The sequence below is a fragment of the Leptinotarsa decemlineata genome, unplaced genomic scaffold (assembly GCF_025532065.1).
Source record: "Leptinotarsa decemlineata unplaced genomic scaffold, Ldec_3_MD MMD2_tig00026340_RagTag_RagTag, whole genome shotgun sequence".
Classification (NCBI taxonomy): Eukaryota; Metazoa; Arthropoda; class Insecta; order Coleoptera; family Chrysomelidae; genus Leptinotarsa; species Leptinotarsa decemlineata.
The window spans coordinates 2,385,929-2,407,046 of NW_027412694.1; the positions used below are offsets into that span (position 1 = coordinate 2,385,929).

The window sequence follows — 21,118 nt, forward strand, 5'->3', positions numbered from 1 at the left end:
GACAGTTATCCTTTACCGCGAATTGACAGGATTTTGTACATGCTTCGCGATGCAAAATTCATTTCGACCATTGACTTAAGAAAAGCTTTCTGGCAAATCCCATTAGACGAGACGTCTAAGGAAAAGACTGCTTTTAGTGTACCCGGACGCGGATTATTTCACTTCACTTGTACGGATTAGTTAATGCCGCGCTAGCCCAACAACGTTTAGTAGATGCTCTTTACGGACCAAAATTTGAACCACAAATTTTCACATACTTGGACGATATGATTATTACCTCTTCTACATTTGATGAGCACTGTTCACTCCTAACTAAAGTCAAAGATATTTTGAAAGATGCGAACCACATAGTAAATTTGAAGAAGTGCGAATTCTTCAAAACGTCTCTCAAATATTTGGGTTATATCGTAGACAGCCAAGGACTCCGTACTGACCCGGAAAAGGTGTCAGTTATGATCAACTACCCGCGTCCAATAACTAGCACGGAAATTAAAAGATTCATTAGGCTATGTTCTTGGTATCGTCGATTTATCGATAATTTTTCTACTCTTATGGCACCCATAAGTAGTCTGTTGAAAGGACAAAAGAAAAAACAACCTATTGATTGGACACCTGAAGCTGAATCAGCTTTCGTTGAGATAAAAAATGCTTTGGTTTCAGCACCCATTTAATTTTCACCAGATTTCTCCAAACCCTTCACAATTCAGTGCGACGCTAGCGATGTCGGTGTAGGTGGAGTGTTAACCCAAGAAGTAGGTGGCAAAGACAAAGTTATTGCTTACGCTTCACGTTCGCTATCAAGAGCAGAACGCAACTATTCCGTGACGGAGCGTGAACTTTTGAGTTTAATTTTTCTATTGGAGAAGTTTCGTCCTTACGTGGAAGGAACCATCTTCAAAGTTATTACTGACCATAGTAGTCTTTTATGGATAAATCGTATGAAAGATCCATGTGGTAGATTGGCAAGGTGGTCAGTTAAACTGAGACAACATAATTTCGAAATCATCCACCGCAAAGGTGCTTTGAATGTTGTCCCAGATTTCTTGTCCCGAATGACTCATGAAAAACCCTCTGGCGACATTCCAGAACTGAATTTCATCACAATGTCTCCACTAGAAAGTGATCGTTGGTATCTTTCTTTGAAAGAGAAGATACTCCAGAATCCTAATTTATATACTCACTGGAAAGTGGAAGAAAACTCAATTTTTAAGTTTATTCCGTCCAGACTACCAATAGAATCAAATGAACGGGAATGGAAGTTAGTTATTCCTAAATCACTACGCTCGTCGGTTATGAAGGATGCACATGATCCCCCTACCAGCGGTCATTTTGGTTATTTTAAAACGTTAACTCGAGTACGAATTCAATATTACTGGCCTAAAATGCCTCATGATATATTGAAATACGTAAGATCTTGTAAGGTTTGCCAATCACAAAAATCTCCGAATAATTCTCAGATGGGACTGATGGGCGGAGAGAAATCGCTAAAGTTTCCATTTCCGACTATCGCCGTTGATTTAATGGGACCGTTTCCAAGATCTACGAAAGGTTTTACATTCTTGATAGTGGTGGGTGATTTCTTCACGTAGTACACTTTGCTCTGTCCGTTACGTAATGCGAAAGCCTCTAACATCGTCAGATATTTAGAAGAACAAGTTTTCTTAGTGTACGGGGTTCCACAGATTATTATCTGTGATAATGAAAGACAATTCGCTGGAAATGATTTTAAAAAATTAGCAGACTCCTACAAAGTACAAAAAATATGGTTTACGCCTCTCTACTCCCCACAGTGTAATTTCGTAGAACGCAACAACAAAACCGTAGGGCAAGTAATTCGTAGTTATGTAACAGATCATAAGGATTGGGATCTCCAACTTCCTGAAATTCAATATGCCATCAACACTTCTGTTCATGAAGTTCATAATTACGCCCCCGCTTTCCTTAATTTTGCAAGACATATACCTATTTCTGGAAATTATTACGGTAACATCTCTGATACGTCTTTTTACGATTTATGTCCTAGGGACAGAAATAAATTCGTTGATCAAATGTCAGACCTTTCAGCTTTTCACAAAGAAGTTTGCGAAAAACTCCATAAGGCTTATTTGAAAAACGTAAAATCATATAATTTAAGGAAAAGAGATTTTTCGTTCAATGTAGGTGATAAAGTTTGGAGAAGAAATAAAGTATTGTCAGAAGCGTCTTCGAAATTCATGGCAAAATTGGCTCCAAGGTATGTCTTGGGTATAGTTAAAAAAAAGGTTTCCCGTTTGGTCTATAATTTGGATAATGTAGATGGTTCAAATGCTGGAGATTGGCATATTAAGGATATGAAACCTTATTTTGGTTCTAACTCCAAAGTATCAGTAGGGTAATATTTTGTTAGTGATCTCCTATTTCAACCTATGTTGGATTTGTTAGGTTTTCTACAGATATTACCATCATCATTCTTGGTGAAGGAACTTATTGCACGAGGTTCCTGAATCTGAGAGTACTATCAGTTGTTGTTTCTGATTAGTTTTTAATGTCTTCTTGATATAATCGTTTTCTTGAAGAAAATTGTATCTAGTTTTTGTATAGTCAATTCAAGTTGAGGCAGACATATTTGATTGTGACTTTTTCCCGACTTATGACAAATCCTGATTTAGACTTGCCGATATTAGTTATCCTCACAGGATGTGTGGTATGCAGAGCTATCGTAGCTGATACTTCAATGAATTGTACTCAGTGTTGTATAAAATATCCCTTTGGTGGTCTATTTTATTTTTTTGGGAGAGGGGTTGTGTAGCGTTTATAAAAACCTACTGTACTTTTCATTAAATTTTCATTTCACCGGAGGTAATCCTAATTGATTTTAAAGAAAGTTTCTGAGGAGTAGGCAATCCAATTTACACCTTTTGCCTCGCTAAGATTTTCACTTCTCATTACACATATGGTATTTAGTTTCTGGTACAGATTGATAAGTTTTTTTCAATAGGACCGATTCATTCGGATCCCTTCGAGGTAGATTTTCTATTTCTGTTAAACCGAAAGTCAGGAATGAGATGTTGCCAAAATTATTTGGGTGAATTCCTCAGAATAGACTTGCGCTGTAGGTGATTCTTGATTATGAGAACGACAAGGAGTGGTGTTATTTTTTGGAAAGGAGTGATGAACGAGAATCTCAAGAGAGGATTTGTTGAGTGGTGAGCCGTGTGGTCCATTTTCAAGAACTAGAATGATATCGTTTCGGATATAGTTTCATGTATAAATTTTGAGAGTTCCATAAAAGGTTGCACTTCCTGAGGATTCTACTGGGTCACAACCACTTTTCCAGAACGAGCGACGCCATTTCCTTGAAGACGTTATTCGTGATTTTATTGGTTAACGGAACCCTTCATTTAAGAAGGTATGAAAATTCATTTCGAACCTTTCAATTGCGTATGAGATTCACCTTTTAGTGAATCGAACTTTTGAATGAATTTCCATTATGGAAATTGTTTTTTAGGGTTTTAGTATTGGAGACTTTTTACAATAGTTTTTCTGCTGAAGAGCCTCTACAGAATTTGCTTGGAATCATTAAAGAGGGAAAAACAAGGACTTCTATCTCTGGTTGCCTAACGGAATAGATTTTCAGTTAATATACCGAATGGTGGGTTTTTCATTCGTCCAGTCCGATAAATGTTATTGCCTACGTCCACAAGTCCATATTAATTATTAGAAGAGTACGTGCTCCAAGTCTGTCCCGTTCCTGGTCGAAGAAAACTGCAGCTACAGCTCGACGAGAAACTGACAGGCAAATATTACTTACATTTGACTCATTTTTTTGAAAATCACAACTTTTTGCTTCAGAAATACTGTTTTATTAACATGATACAATTATTGAATTTTGAGTTAATCCATTCATAATGTAAACCTGAACTGAGTATACTCTGGTGAGGTAATTTTAATACCACTCCTAATAGTTATTTTATGACAGGAACCTTATAAGTAATTTTCCTGATATTTTTACCTGGACTATCCTTAGGTAAATGAAAGCGTACTACGATCATTATTGGATTATTACAATTTATTTTACACATGATTAAATGGCAAATTTGGAGTACATTCAGATTTTGATTTCCACCCGTATTCAATTTACCAGCCAATATTTTGTGAGTGTCAAGTACCTTCAGAATATCTGATTTTTATAGTTTCATTTTATTGCCGTGGTTTAAATTACTAAATTTGATTAGATTTGGTTTCACAGTCTACCAGATAATGTATCCATTCATTTTATTGACTGTGTGGCGCTCAACTTAAATCTTTATAAAACAAAATATTCAATTGCTGAAATTTCATGATACAGAAAAGTTTCTTTGAACGAAATCCATAGTGCATACCGACGAAGAGCTGCCGTACGCATTGTGCCTGTCTTTTGAGTAAATCTATTATAAGTTTTGTATTACATGAAAGATAGGGTCACATTGTCTTACAAGTGATAAAACATGTAACCAACTACAAACCTGCCAATTCAGTAAGTAACACTTTAGATTTAATTAATATAATCAAAAACTTTCAACCTAATTCTAACACCCTCATGATATCCTTTGATGTTAGCAACTTGTTCACTTCTGTTCCAAAATCTGAAACCCTACCTTCAGTTTCTAACTTGCTTTCTCAACACTTAATTCCTGACTCCACCAAAACAGATATATTAACTTTACTTAAATTTTGCATTTCCCAAGATTTTTTTGTCTTTAACAATGAATTTTACAGTCAACCTGAAGGCCTAGCAATGGGTAACCCTCTTTCACCTTTCCCGGCTGACATTTTCATGTAAAATTTAGAAAATTCATTCATAATTAATAAAATTGATAAGATTCTCAGTTGGCACGGATATGTTGATGACTGCTTGGTTTTCATAGATGGCAACTCTAATGTAGCATATGATATCCTTGACTCCTTAAATAACTTACATCCAAAAATCAAATTTACACTTGAAATAAAACAAGACAATAAATTAAACTTTTTAGATCTTACTATAACAAAAACTAACAACAAACTAGACTTTTTCATTTACAGAAAACCAACCCAGACTGATCATGTCATTCCTTTCAATTCATTTCATCCCATGCAACATAAAATGGCTTCCTTCAATTGTTATGTCAACAGATTGTTGAACATTCCCTTATCTCCCGCCAATTTCAATTTAGAATTGAATACTTCAAAACAGATTGCTGTCAACAATGGTTATCAACCATCCATTATTCACAAATTAATTAGTAAATTCAAACTCAGATCAGATAGAAGATTGGCCTTTAACTCCACCACCTTAGTTAATTCACCTTCTGTGAGATATTTTTCCTTACCTTATTTTGATCAAAATATGTGTACTGTTATTTTCAAATTTATAGAAAATACCATACCTGGTACAAAAATTTCCTTTAAATCTCAAAACAACTTAAGTAACTTTTTAGTAAATTGTAAAGACAAAATCAACAAATTAAACAGAAGTGGAGTCTACAAGCTTAACTGTTCTGATTGTTCGGCATCTTATATTGGTAGAACCTGTAGACCTCTTTTCACTCGTATTAATGAACATATAAAAAAACCTGATAAATCTGTTTTTGGCCACCACATAAAATTTCACAACCACAACTTTAGTCCCAATTGTAATTCCAAAATATTACATAAAATAGATAATAAAAATTTCCTTAGACTTGACTTGTTTGAATAGTTGGAGATTTCTAAAGAACTTTCCAATAATGATCATTGTTTGAAGATTTCCTTTTCCTTCATAAGAGGATTATGAATTATTTATAAATCTCAGTTTATTAATATAATTTATTCAATATTTTTCCTCTACATATTCAATCAAATTCATAATGGATCACTCCTCAAGTTGGTACCATTATTTCAACATGACACTTGACACATTCTGTCTCAAGTTGTCCTTCTTCATAAGATACTTTGACTGAACCACATGGCCTCAATCCAAAAATGTATTTTCTTGGCTATAAGCCTATTTTGTTTCATATAATTCAATATTACAATGTACAATTCACTTACCTCGATACTTCCTGTTGCCTGACAAGTGTGTAATCTCAAACAATTTTTCCAAATTTCTTAACTTTAAAAAATTTTACAACTTCAATTTCACTAAATTCCCTTTTCAACTAGATCACTTACTTTCAGATGAACACTGATGATGACGAAAGTCGAAAGCGCTTTGCAAGAATTTTAAAATATTATACACTTTAATACAAAACCTCTTCGATTCATTTATCCCATGTTTCGCCTTGGGATACTTGCTGTAGCGGCTCTTCAGTAGGAAATATGGATAACATTATATGAAAAACACTTTTTTGTATCAGGATGGAGCAAACTTCATGTATATTTTTGACTTTTCAAAACATTCATTTACGATTTGAATAAATAAATTTCTTGTGAAATGAAAATGGATTGCTAGGCTGTGCTAACACAAGCCACACTCTTTCATCTATCATTTCAGAATATTTGTTGAAAATTATTTATATCGAAGTTATATAATGATCTGTTAATGCTGTAGCTATTGTTGTGTGTAATATGCACATATCGAATTTATGAGTTTAAGGTGCAATGAGAATATAGTCAAAGCATGTTTCGGAGGTACCTTACTTCATTGGTGTATCTTTTAAGAATACCCAATTAATTATCCATAATAATCATTTTGAAAGGTCTATCAGATATCAGTTCCATCTCTTGAGACATTCATTGTCTGAAATCATTCAATTAGTAACTTATTGCTTCAGAGTATTTTGACAATTCCTCGAAGAATATTGTCTATAAGTATTTATCACTTATGATATTTCTTTGATTGAAATACCAATTTTATTTTGATGAATTTCAGTCTCAAGTGGAAATTGCTTATCAGTACGAAACTATTATTTCCTTTGACGAAAAGAGAAATGAAACTTCATTATTATTTCCTACTACTTAGTAACGGTTGAATCCATCAATTTATTATTTTCTTTTCATTAGGAAATGTATTACTTTCTAACTTTAACTCTTCATATAATTGAAGTTTATTGGAATTTTTCTCATGAAATTTAGAATACAGTATTCAAAAATCTTTGTTTTCCTCAATATTGTGAAACATTCATCTGATTCATTTCATCGCTTCGCATGATATCGAGGAAGCCATAACCTGAAAGAAGGACTAATACCCTAAGTAGGTACCATATCCAAGAAACTCTGAAAAGCATCCTAACGTGAGCTATAACTACATCACCATCCATAGTTACTAATCTCTATCATCATCAAGTGCCGCTTAGCCAGTTGTAAGGACCATCAATACAGCAGCAGCTCCCTAAGTACTGTCAGAAATCAAGAGAGATTTTTTTTCTGATTGATTCGGCCGTTACTTGACGAAGATCCATAGTAATTTCAAAAACTACACCTCACGATTTCGTCTCCACAAACTTTATTTCAAAAATATATCACATGTTTTGCTAGCACAGTAACTTCATCAAGTGATTTAAATATTCAAATCACTACTGTACTAGCGAAACATGTTTTGGTATATTTTTCAGATGAAGTTTGTGTAGATCAAATCCTGAGGTGTATTTGTTGAAACAAGAGATATTGAATCAGATGTTTGATGTTGGGCCGTCACCCGTATTGTCATTTATAATATTTTTGGTCTTCAACTGTATTGTTCGAAGTTAATGAAGTTGTTAACCGTTTTCTGTATTGATTTTGCCTTACCACCCGAGCTATATACAATGCATTGAATTTGTCATTTGCGACCTGGCACCAAACTATCTGAATTAGTCAAGTAAACATATGTTGAACTTACTCACACCCTCACTGAATCAATCTAAGTAGCCTATCAGTAACTAGTGATTACAACCTATAATTTTGAATTGAAGTATTGATTTTACATTTTCAAAATTGAGGAGTCTTACAAATTAACTGTCTGCAGTATGAAATTTTGAGAAATGATAGGGATTTTGATTCTGTCCGAATTGTTATATGATCCACATGGCTCATGAAGCTACTGAGGGAATGGTCAGACATGGGCTCCACAAAAACCTCCAATTTATTAATTGCGGTGATGGCAGCCATATTACAGCTTATATTGATATCCCTGCTCAAAACCACTAGATTTGAAGAAGTTTATGCTACCAGTGCTCTTCTTATATATTGATCGATTGGCGAGTGCTTGAAAGTATTCAAGTTTTGGATTTTCTCTTCTTTAATTGCTTATGATCATAGTCTTCACCAAATACATTACGCTGAATCAGCTGATGACGTCGCTGCAATCGCTTGCTATTGAATCACAATCTAGTGATCACTATCTACTCTCCGCTAAGAAGTAATAAATACTGTGTTACAATTTCATCAGCTCATGATTTTTATTCACAAATGTTTTTGCTCAAGTTTTAAATGCTTCTGAGAGATTTTTCCAGATCAGATTGTATCGGTTTGATATACTTTTCCAATTCCTTCACTTATTTTTATGATACACAGCTGTCGCTGACAGCTGTAGATGTTGTGGATCAATAAATGAGAATAGATAATTTTAACAGCTTTGTCAATTCCAATATTACTATTATTTTTTCACAAATGAAATTGATCAGATTTCCCTCATCATTCAATATTTTGAGAATGATATAGTCAAGGTAATTACGATCGCCTGGTTAGATTGACAAATCAATAATATTTTGTGGTTCTTTGGTGAATGCAGTGGATTTCATCATTTTTCGAATATGCTAAAGTTGTCACATTACAATCCACACGAATCATTTCCACCCTATCAACGTTCACAGGTAATATTGATCCGTAAGTTTTATCGTTGCTAAATATATCGGCATCAAACCACAAAAGTTCAGCTATGGTGTTTTTATGTTTCTGAGATGGATTTCAGAGTGTTGTTGTTTACATGTAGAAGAAATACTTCGTTCATATCAACCTCAAGTTCATTTTACGGTTGCATTTCTTTGGATTCGATGAATTCCTGAATAACTTAATTGATTTCATCAATTCCATATGCCACAGGTGGAATCTTTATAATTCAGTAGAGTATCTTGACAAAACGAATCTAATATCACTGATGGATTTTCACTGATTCACGTCCTTTTACTGCTGGTACCAGAAATTGTGGAGTAATCATCGCCTTCTGGATCGTCAAACTCATCCATTTTTTTATTTGTGACTGAACTCATATCTTCTACTTCACAATAACAGATAATTTTTCTGGAAAGTGGTCATCATTTGCATCGGAATTACTGCAGCTGAAATCATTGTTATGGTTCTGGCAGTACTGATACTTCAAGACTGATACTATTCTGTATGCTTTATGGTACCTTATCCCATACATAAGCAATTTTATGTGAGACACAACCTCTTTTGACATATCGGCGAGTTATTCTTTATTCATTTTCCATAAAGTGCGTACTCTGAAGTATTCTGCCAATGAATGGATACCTATCCTGATGATTTTCCTGCCCTGTCTTGGTTTCATTTCCTTATCTTATTCTGAAAAAAAATCAAACACGAATGACCACACCACACTGTGTCGGCAGCAGCTGAATTTCGTATTTATGGGGAATAGTCATAGCTGGTTTCAATTCCCGAAAAAATAGCGGATCAATATTTTGTGTGGGACCGAATCGCCGAAACTATCAAAGTATTTTATCGAGACACCGCTTTCTCGCCACTTTCTGCTGATATTGGAAGTAGAACTCAGAAAAGCATTTTAATGTAGCGATTCTGGGAGTATTTTGTACTTGAAATCGCCGGATATAGCGCAAAAATTTCACGATAGGGTAAATCCCTCTACCACTCTTACTCAGAGCGATTGCCTCCATGTGTATATTATGGTGGTTTGCCTTGCCCAATTACTTCCTACTGCCTTTTGCTGCTTGTAGTGCATTGGTTAGACTAGCTGTGGCGTCAACTAAATCACCCAGCCCAACAACAGTTCACAAGTGAAGGAATTTGTGGAAGGAGAGGTTGATATCATTGAAGAAGAGGCGAATGATGAAGCCGACGAAGATAATGATGTTGAAGGATTATATTGTAAAAGACGATATCGCAAATGATGACGGTAACCTGAAATAGTGATTCAGCTGAAGATTGACAAATCAATAATATTTTGTGGTTCCTTGGTGAATGCAGTGAATTTCATCACTATTCGAATATGCTAAAGTTGTCACATTACAATCCACACGAATCATTCCCACCCTATCAATATTTACAGGTAATATTGATCCGTAAGTTTTATCGTTGCTAAATACATCGGCATCAAACCACAAAAGTTCAGCTATGGTGTTTTTATGTTTTTGAGATGGATTTCAGAGTGTTGTTGTTTGCATGTAGAAGAAATACTTCGTTCATATCAACCTCAAGTTCATTTTACGGTTGCATTTCTTTGGATTCGATGAATTCCTGAATAACTTCATTGATTTCATCAATTCCATATGCCACAGGTGGAATTTTTATAATTCAGTAGAGTATCTTGACAAAACAAATCTAATATTACTGATGAATTTTCACTGATTCATGTCCTTTTACTGCTGGTACCATAAATTGTGGAGTAATCGTCGCCTTCTATATCGTCAAACTCATCCATTTTTTTATTTGTGACTGAACTTATATCTTCTACTTCACAATAACAGATGATTTTTCTAGAAAGTGGTCATCATTTGCATCGGAATTACTGCAGCTGAAATCATTGTTATGGTTCTGGCAGTACTGATACTTCAAGACTTTGATACTATTCTGTATGCTTTATGGTACCTTATCCCATACATAAGCAATTTTATGTGAGGCACAACCTCTTGACATATCGGCGAGTTATTCTTTACTAATTTTCCATAAAGTGCGTACTCTGAAGTATGCGGCCAATGAATGAATACCCATCCTGATGCTTTTCCTGCCCTGCCTTGGTTTCATTTCCTTATCTTATTCTGAAAAAAAATCAAACACGAATGACCACACCACACTGTACCGGCAACAGCTGAATTTCATATTTATGGGGAAAAGTCATAGTTGGTTTCAATTTCCGAAAAAATAGCGGATCAATTTTTTGGGAGGGACCGAATCGCCGATACTATCAAAGTATTTTATCGAGACACCGCTTTCTCACCACTTTCTTGGCTGACATTGGAAGTCGACCTCAGAAAAGAATTTTGATGTAGCGATTCAAGGAGTATTTTGTACTTGAAATCGCCAAATATAGCGCAAAAATTTCACGATAGGGTAAATACCTCTACCACTCTTACTCAGAGCGATTGGTGGTTTGCCTTGCCCAATTACACCCTACTGGCTTTTGCTGCTTGAAGTGCATTGGTTAGACTAGCTGTGGCGTTAGCTATATTACCCAGCCCAACAACAGTTCACAAGTAAAGGAATTTGTGGAAGGAGAGGTTGATATCATTGAAAAAGAGGCGAATGGTGAAGCCGATGAAGATGATGACGTTGAAGGATTATATTGTAAAAGACAATATCGCAAATGATGAGGGTAACCTGAAATAGTGATTCACCTGAAGATGATGATGACTCAACGTCATCAACACATAAGAAGATCGACTGCATATGTATTGTGTAACAGATGCGCACGTATCAATCAGAACCACCGATGGAAGTGTTGCTTCAGGTTTTACTCAATACTAAACAATAATGGTGGAGAGTATCAGCATATAAACACTCATGATACGATCTCCATGATGCAAATGAGTCATAATTTGGGTGAGGCATGTGGGAGACCGACGAATAATTCTACAACTTGCATACTATGCAATAGTGTCAAACCTGTGACACTCTTACCGTGGGCCTTCTGGTGAAAAAACAGCCTTTTTCTGTGCCACATCATTCATACATGCAATAGTAGTAGTATTATCATTCACTGAAAATATGGGACATGCCGAAAATATTGTCAGGACCACAAAACTGATGTACTTTTTCTGCTTATTGAAACACATATAATATATTTTTGATGTAGATATGTTTCAAATGATCATAAAAGGTTTTTTTATTCGAAGTTCTTTGTAGAAAACGCTCAGAGCAATGAAAAAAATATGAATAGGTACCTGAAAATGATAAATAACTCTCGAAAAACTCTACGATACATAGGGAGTCGTGAAAGTTGCTATTATGTTTTTATTCAACTACGATGAACCTTGGTTGTTCTGACTGTCTTTTATGGCGGATATCTATAAAAAACTGAACAATTAAATAAATCATAAAGAGGTGTTCCAAATCCGCGCATCTTATGAGAAGTATTTTTCCGAAGAACAGAATACAAATATCATCAGAGACAAGTATATAGCCAATGTTCAAAACGACGCTTCTCAACGTGCAGAATCCGTGATGAATATCCAATGCTCGCCAAAATGGCTCTGAATAATTTTCTCCTGTTACCAACAACATTTTTATGTGAAATATGATTCTCCACCTATGCAGCCACGAAAACGATAGACTGGACACCGAACCTGATATGAGACTTCAACTGTCTTCTATCAAACCTAATATTAACCAATTGATAAAAAATAAAAATCAGTTTCATACCCCCCATTAGTTGGATTTTGTTCTCTTATGTTCTGATATGGCAATAATCATACTTGTTATGTAAGTAGGTAATAAGTAACTGTTAGATTAGTAGAGGGGATACAGGGCTTTTATAATGTATTCCCTAGGGGATGTAATTTTGTTAGTGAGTTGGAAAGAAACGTGTGCGACGTGATCGATGTATAGAAGGATGGAATGAGCATCGAATAAATTTATTTGAGAGATAACGGCGTGGCTGAATTACAAAAATAACGGTATAATAGTGATAATGAATGGAAAATCGGATTAAAGAAAAAAACATGGATGTCAGCGTTGGAAAAAAAAAAACATGGCTACCAGCGTTGAAGAAAAAACATGGCTACCATCGTGATATACAGGGTGTCTCATCATTCAAGAAAAAAACATGACGTCAATGTGTACAGGGTGTCTCAAAATGCTGAAATGTCATTGCTGAATACTCTGAATTCCCCCATTGCCCCATTTTCAAACTTTTTTTATTGGGATCGCACGTTAAAACATTAGGCCCCCGTTAAACTGGCATTATTTTCAAATAACGTATTTGGAGACACCCTCTATATATTAATGTCATATTTTTTTCTCAAACGATAAGACACTTTGTATATCTCGGTGGCAGCCATATTTTTTCTTTAACACTGGTAGCCATGTTTTTTTAAACCCCATTTTCTTTTCATTATCACTATTATACCGTTATTTTTGTAATTCAACTACGACGAAGTATTTTGAGACACCCGGTACACATTGACGTCATGTTTTTTTTTAAATGATGAGACACCTTGTATATCTCGATAACAGTCTTTTTTTTTCTGCTTCGTTGACAACAATGTTTTTTCTTCAACGCTGACATCCATGTTTTTTCTTCAATCCGATTTTCCATTCATTATTATTATTATACCGTTATTTTTGTAAGTCAGCCACTCCGATATCTCTCAAATGAATCTATTCGATGCTCATTCTATCCTTCTATGCATCGATCTTTCCCACTTACTAACGGAATTACGTTTCCTAGAGAATACGTAATAGAAACCCTGTATCCCCCCTACTTACATTGTACTTTCACTATGCTATCATTAAACAATTGCGTTATTGTAGAGTTTCGTCAAGTATTTCGCTTTACAAAAGGGTTCCGTCACAAAAAAAGTTTGAGAACCGCTGCTCTAGGTCTAGGCAGATATCTTGGCCGCACAAATGTCGAAGACGATAATTGTCGTAGAGTTTTCAGCTTCGGATGGGACAAATATCTCCCAAAAAGAGGATAAAATCAGTCAATCCTGTTGAGATGATTGTTCGGTTTAGTCGAGTCCTTGGGGGAATGATGTCCTCTCCACCTTTGAATCTCAAGACCATGCCGGCTTGCCGCACTGAGGAAGTCCATGTTAATGCAGTAGGCTATCATTTTTGGCTTATTATGTCTGCCTAGGACACATAACTCTAGAACTTACGGTGTGGGGAGTGGTTTGTTGATTGATGATGCTGGCGCGTGTTTTCGAATGAATCGGAGCTTCATGGACTGGGTACAACTGGCGCCACCATCTTGTTGAAAAATATTTGTATCTATTTTCTGGTAATTATTGAACTCATCCAGCTTATCAATTCACCTTCGAAAAATGAGAAAAAAAATAATTCTTATATTAAATTTGATAAAACAATACCCAAAAAATCAATTTGAAAATTTTCAAATCGGAAATACAAAATCTCAAAAACTGATTTCTGAATTATATTATCTGAAAATTCAATATTGAAATTATGGAATCTGAACAGACACATATAATTTGTGGACTTTCAAGAATCCAACAACAACGTAGATAATAGAACTACGGTCGTGTGTCTGAATCTTAGAGGGAACTGACAACGACATATCAAATTTCGATTCAAATTTCAATAGAAAAAATTCTTCACATATAATGAGAAATATTCTCAGCTGTTTTCGATTTTGTATATATCAATTGCGAAAACAATTTTGTTTCGAAAGTGCAAATGACTTTAGTTTTAATTGAAATTTCAATTATGAAAATTTGTGATATTAATGGTGAATCAACGTCAATAATAACACAATTCTATAAATAAACAATTGACTTACGAATTAAATAATGAATTATCATTTCATCATAACTGAAACATATTATGCAAAATACTGAATTATGGTGAACACACAATTGATTATTGTGAGCAATAGATTACCACTGCAACGATGAAAATACCGAAATAATCATGAACATAATTTCATTAGGTCGTCATAAATTATGAACGGATGAATTGGTACAAGAATATGAATGAAAAATATTTTTTCTGAAGCAAGTAGGTGGGGACATTCTTGGAGCATAGCTCAAGATAAATATTTGAGTGGTTACCGAAGTGATCAATGCCAGAAAAATATTTCCCACTATTTCGTTCAACTGTGGCATAGCACAATATTGAACGAAGCATTCCAGCTGAAATGAAGTACTCTGAATCAGTCATTTCATATAGAAACTGTTAAACAATCTTGAAATTTTTGTCGCCATTTTTTTACTTAGGAACCTCCTTTCTAAAAACCATCATCATAAAAATTTATAATGTAGTTGTCAGTCAAGTAATACCTCATTTGAAAAGACTTTCCAATTCTCTATTCAACTCTGTAACATTTTTGATATCAGAACGATGAGCAATGTCGGAAAAAATAAAATATTGATTTGAGTTTCGCAACTAGAAGGTCAACATGTACATACAGTTTCAGTATTTGAAATGTTCAAACTTGGCTTTATAAAATCACAACAGAGAATAACAGAAATGAGAACTCAGTGTCCTCAATTCCATCATCTATTCATTGTTGAATGTTGATTAATGTTGTTGATGTTGATGTCAAAATTATTCTGGAATAGTGACACTTCAGTAGCGGATTGAAATAGTGGATTCCTACAATAAATATAAAAAATCTGGAAGAGTTACTTGCACTCGAAAGACAAATGTATATTAGAATTTTCATATGAATTCATAGAAACTGGTGTATTGTTAAGAGGCAACATGGCTGTTCAGGAATAGTCAATAAAAAACTCAATTGTTACGGTCGTAGTTCACGTTACCTTGATGGAAAATTCGCACTTCATGACTAAGTTATCCCAAGCGTAAAGATTGAGTCGTGAAAACGTTTTCAGAATATTACATTACCGCAAATTTTCCCTCTACACAATGGAAATAATTCATGAATTGAACGAATATGATTTTGACAAAAGAATTGAAATTTTTGAAATCCCATTGGAATCTATAATCCAGGTTTGTTGTACAACACGATTGTTTCATTAAACTGAATGGGCAGTTGAATCGTCAAAATGTTCAATTCTCAAGTGATACAATTTTCAATACAGCATGCCAAATTCACACTAAATATTCGAAGGTACTGAATGCTTGGTCAGTAATATGGGGTAACCATATTCTAGGACTATTTTTCAGGAAGAAAGGGAGAATAATTCGATTTTCTAAATGATCAAATTATACCAAGCATTAACAAGGCTTTGTAGATACTCTACTACGAATTTATTTAGTTTGTTCACTATTTCACCATTTTATTCCTGAAAAAATATTATATGTTACATCCCATTGAGAATATCTCTCAGATGACAGTCATCAATACACAATTTATGAGTCGTTTTCAATGCAATCAAAACAATTGGTCGTTTCACCATTCATGACATGATATCTTCAAAATAGACTTGAAATAATTTCATTTTGTATCGTCGTGTTTATGTTTCTGTTTGTATTGTGAGGAAATTAAAGATGATAATCGTACCATTTTATGTTCATAACCTGATATACAGATTATCGTTGAATAAAAAAACGTGTTTTGTCAAATTGAAAATATTATTCAAATGATTTGAGACATAGGTAGAGCCTGTTTAATATTTTCCAGATTTTTCAGTAATGAAAAAAAATATTTCGAATATTCATCACGATGACGATCATATGACGATCATTATTAATAAGTTCGATAATCATCTGTACTAATATAATCGACTATAACAATTTTGATCTATCTCCAGAAGTCCAATATTTTGGAGATACAATAATTAACGCGTAGTTTCAAATTTTTTGAATACTTTTAGTTTCATGAAAAATCATAAGCATAGGCTAAGGAGAAGAGGTTCACCAAGACAAGGCCCCGCATACCGGATTTTTACGGTTTCTCGAAGGTTCAGTGAATGATACTGTTCTCAGAGTCATACATCGTCACAGACGAACGATAAAATTGTGTTTCACAATTTTTTATGTATTTTATAGGTTATTTTGATTGATCAATTATTTCGAATATCTGATTGTCAGAGATAACTGACTTAACCAAATGGGATCTGAAAACATTCTCCTCTTGTCAATGTTTCCCCTATATCATTCATACTGTGAATATTTTGTTCATTTGTTGACTAGAACAAGTTCTTTGATCAGGAAATATATTCAATTCTGTGTCAATTTTTGTGAACATTCCACACAAAATATGAATAGTGGACTGGATTTTAACAACAAACCTAATATTTGAGGACTTTACGAGTTTTTCCTTCCTACACTTCAAGAAACTGATAGTGATGATATTAAAGCATTCATTATGTTTCTTGATTACACACTTTTATGGGCACGCCTATGAGCAAAACTCATCCGTATGTAAAGACTTGGTCCACTTTTTTTGTTTTTTGTGATAGATTTCATGATGAAACTCATTATCATTTTCTTATACGAATTCAATCAGTGTTTTTCAATCCTGATGTATATCTTTCGTGACTGGAAGTTTGCTATTATATTCGAAAAGAACACCTGTGTGATAATTCCATGTGTAATCCACTAGATAATTCAATATAGAATGTGTAACTAACGCAACGTGCATTAGAAACGATGGTCTATGAATCATTTATTGAAGATTGATAAATATCATTTCTCGCAAACACATGAAGATATCGATGAAAGTGGAATATATTTTCACTGAACAGTTCAGAAAATCGTTCTACTATACAATTGCTTCCTCAGGTGTGTTTTTACTGAATGAATTCCAATCAAGGCTCTATAACAATACCTACTCAACGACTAATAATTGTGTCTGAGTTAAGGCATGAGTAGAAGATTATAGCCAGTTCTTAGCATCCCCCACCCCTCAGACGTAACTATCGGCATATCAATGACTGACCTCGAGATTCAAACCCGTCTCCACTACGTGAATCGACGTATGTCCTTGAAGGGTGTTCTTGATACATGTATATGCAATATAACTTTGAACGTAGAGTCTGACTTCGAACATGGAATTGATCTTGAGGTTGGGGGGTCAGATTGCATACAAGGTGAAGGCAGAACTTGACATTGTTCTCTATGAATATTACTGAGTTCTTCCCCTACACCAAACCGTTATTTTAACACATCGATACGTGTTTCGATCGCCAAGTGATCATCTTCAAGAGAAAGATTATACGCTGTAAAAGTTTATGAAAAAACACACGTCTTTATGCCACAAAGATCCACAAAATAATGAGCGGTCATTTCTGTGAATTCATCAAATTGGATACTTTTTTTCGAGGTGGAGAATGCATAAATCTGCGTGAAGTCCCGAAGACTACTGTTTGCCCATTTCGCCTTCTTTAGGGGCATCGAGTTAGAATTGGTGGTGAAGTTATCTGTGACGTCAGGTGGCTTTAGTGTAACGCTACCTTCGACGACCACTGCCTGCTCGTACCACCTTCTGTTAGCACATTGAGAAGGAAGTGGTGGGGTTGCCTGTCCTTTCCAAATTATATTAGAGCGTTCTTTATATCAGTTCATATCAAGAGCGTTGGTGTTAAGATATTAGAAAGGGTCTATCAGTGAAACGAGTGAGATGAAATGACGCTGCTGCCGCTGCAATGTCTCTGTATACATGTATTGTTGTAATGGGACGATTTCCGTGAGTCAGCTGAATTCCCATAAGAGAAATCTACAGAATAGAAATAATCCATGAATTGAATCAAGTGATGATGTTCAAATTATAAATAGTATATACTTTCTATTGTCGAATTGTTACATTCAAGGTGAAGAAGTCGAATATTTCCAGTGATTTTAGATCATTCAATGAGGTCAGGCAGAAGGTCGCAGAATTACTGGAATCAGTCATCAAGATGCAAAAAATTAACGAAGCTAATATGTGAGTATTGAATGTTATACTCTTCAAACCCAATATCTTACGGACACCAAGTCATTTAACTTTTGAAATGAGATAATAGACAAATCTTCTGATATGAATTCAATTTTTGATGGATTCTGAGATGGTACCATTGCTACAGACCTTTAGGAAGGTGATTCCGGTATACTTTTTTCCTCAAGTTTTAATTCGATAGATTTTGTAATTTATGTTGGATTTGGAAAAAAAAATGGAAAATTTGTTACTTATTGGTAATAGTCACTATTGTTGGATCTGAGATCTTTCGAAGTGAGTTTCAAGTCAACTATCAACATAAAAACAAAAATATTTTGTGATGGATGTTTATTGTATCTTTCTGATGAGCGTTTACTATTTCATCATCGAAAAAATCATTTCATTCACTTGAATCGCCACACCATCCACCAATTTAAAAATGAATAATTATGGAAGAATGGGACCTCAAAATTAACTGATGTTTGGAAACTCTAATAGACAGATTAAGGTAGTGTATACAGATTTTGAATCGGTACTTTAACCGATTCATGCGAATAAGCCAACTCCAGAACATTCTTACTCGATCAAGCATGAATCATATTGATCTGTGTATTGGATGAAATGTTCATACAATGATGATTATTCTGAATTCAATTCTTATAGGGATGTTGATTCAGCCCAGAAATTCATCTCCAGAATTGAGAAAACTCTTTAGAGAACTTGTGTGGCAATTTGACAGCTGGTCAACGTATCTATTCGTATATCGTTTCCACGAATTGAAAAATCTAATTTGATGAGATGAAAAGGAATATTTCCATATATTCCTTCGACAAATTGAATTATTATTCACCTCTTACCAAAATTCAATTTTATGGTGAATATGAGGTGATAATAATTATGACTTGACTTATGACTTGAGAATGGTTCAACGAACCGAAACCAGTCGTAACGGATAAAAAACTCAGGAGAAATCAGACAAAAGTTATTTTCTGTATCCTATATTCAATTTGTGATGTTTATATCAATCATATTTATTGTATTGGGATTGATTATAAATCAACTGAAATATCATTCAAAGTGTTTGAAATGGAAAATGGATTGTTCGTGATTCATTACAAAATAAAAATATTTTTTCACCTAACATAAAATTAACAGAAATGGGAGTTGTTTTTTTTTTTTTTCTCGGCCAAATACCATCATGTATATTTCATCAGTTCGGACTTCCATTGTCTGATATAATATAATTTGATTCGAAATCCCTGAAAGAATCTGTAAAAAAATTGTTTTCAGGTGATTGTGGATACTAACAATCGAAACGTTGTGACGTAACTTGTATTGGAATTTCTCAATTTTTAATTTCAATTTTTTTACGGATTCTTTCAGGGATTTCAAATCAATTTATATTATATTAGACAATGGAAGTCCGAACTGATGAAATACACCACAAAACATTGTTAACCACCTTCAAACAAACCAGCATGTATATGCTGTGATATGAATATGATATGATAGTTGATTCATATTTATTGTATTGCAAATAATAACAAAATATAGAATTTTCCACAGGTTGTTTTATATCTTTTCCTTGTGATATGGATAGCTGATAGTTTGAAGAAATATCACTATAAAAGGTATCATTCGTGGTGTAGAATGTTCAGAGCGATAATAAATTTGGTCGAAAAAGAAAATGGGATGCTGGTGTTGCTCGAAGGCCTGCTGGCATTGGATTCAGATCAACATCAGATGTTCAATATAGCATGCACAAAAAAACATCTAATAATACAGGTGAACCCATTGGAAATAGTAATTGTGTAACTCTGCCAAGTCTCTAGGGAGTAATCAAACAGACAAAAGACCTTATTCTTCTGGCCTTCCAAACTGCAATGAAGTTCATGAGAGGTAACGTTTTTTGTCAAGCATTCGGTAATGAATTAGTGGAGGCCAGAGTAACATTGTCTCACAAATACAGAAATAAATAAATAAAATAGCTGCTCCCGTGACGAAGTTGGGAGTTAGTCCTTGTAATCACAAGATCTTCCAACGATGACACAAAATCGCAGTTGGCCCCTGATGATGAATCCGCTTGCTTTGTTCGACCCCATTCTTGCAACCAAGTGTTGTCTATCCTTTACACTTGGCTGTACCGTACTGACGAAGGCTAAATAGCCAGAAACACGTGTCTGCGGTTTGCCCACCAATATCCCTCTATCTTTATATATATTATATTATTATATAATATATATATATTATATAATATATATATATATTATTTGCAAGAGGTTCTTGAATATATACACTCTTAAAATACTCAGAAAAAAATTCATATATGCCTTTTCCTGACAAATCGTATAAAAATACTGATTGATATGGAACGCCGTTTTACTTTTTATTGTCACAAATATTCATTCCTCAATTTATTCAACTAACAATGTATTTGTTTGAATTTAAGTGATTCATGCATTTGTT

At 34.3% G+C, this 21,118-nt stretch overlaps 1 protein-coding gene and 1 long non-coding RNA gene across 2 annotated transcripts in view; one reads left to right on the plus strand and one right to left on the minus strand.

Moving 5' to 3' along the window:
• Nucleotides 1–21,118, minus strand: part of LOC111508611 (TWiK family of potassium channels protein 7) — a 508,045-nt gene that overhangs the window by 56,395 nt on the left and 430,532 nt on the right. The gene's annotated exons all lie outside the window — the stretch shown is intronic.
• Nucleotides 357–4,084, plus strand: LOC141485958 (uncharacterized). The gene is made up of 2 exons (XR_012467557.1): nucleotides 357–3,388; nucleotides 3,488–4,084. It is a non-coding gene; the product is annotated as an uncharacterized lncRNA (long non-coding RNA).